This window comes from Herpailurus yagouaroundi, unplaced genomic scaffold (assembly GCF_014898765.1).
Source record: "Herpailurus yagouaroundi ecotype Mexico unplaced genomic scaffold, PumYag 28, whole genome shotgun sequence".
Classification (NCBI taxonomy): Eukaryota; Metazoa; Chordata; class Mammalia; order Carnivora; family Felidae; genus Herpailurus; species Herpailurus yagouaroundi.
In genome coordinates, this window is record NW_024412376.1 from 127,116,561 (window position 1) to 127,117,358 (window position 798).

A 798-nucleotide genomic window follows, 5' to 3' on the forward strand; every position below is an offset into this window, starting at 1 on the left:
CCCACCACACCCAGCCCAGCCTGCCCGGGCCCGCACCACCTGCTCTCTCCGCCGCCGCACCCCCGGCCGGCCGCCCCCGCCCCGCGCCGTGGCGCCAGGCAGACTCGCGGGGGCCTGGAACCCCGTTGTCGGGGCGAAGGCGGGGTTGCCCGGCCCGGCCGCAGAGCAGCGCGGGGATGGAGCGCTGCCGGAGCCCCGGAGGACGGGCGGCTGGTGCGGGGTCTAAAAGGAGCCCCACGGTGGTGCGCTGCGAGGCGCAGGCTGGACGGGAGGGGGCCTGCGGGACGGGCTCCGGCGCCCGGGGCCATCAGGTGCCAACAGGACCGTGGGCCTTCTTTAAGCCGGGGCTAACGCTTGGGAGGCGGCATTAGCCTCCCGAGACTGAGCTACTCCTCAGCCGGGCGGTAAACAAATTGCGCTCTGGAAGGGTGGTCCGAAAATCCCAGAGGCTCCAGGATTTTCTATGGCTTGTAGAGACCTTGCAACACTTGCTCAGGGGAGAGGAAACAGGTGAGGTGAGTGGAAACTCTGCCCTCCTCAACTTCATGAATAATGATGTCTGAGAGTGCCCATCCCGAAGGGGAAAGGGAGAGGAGTTCCAGTCAACAGCGGAGCCAGTGAAGAAGGCCGGTGGTTTCTCGCTCACATATTACCACACCCCAGAATGTCTTGAAATTTTTTTTTGAACCTTCTCAGAGCAATTTATTTTAATTCGCTTTAATTTTTTAGAAGAGTTTATCATTTATCACTGCTGGAAAGTTTGCTCTGAAATGAAACAATGATGAGTTGCCTAAAAGC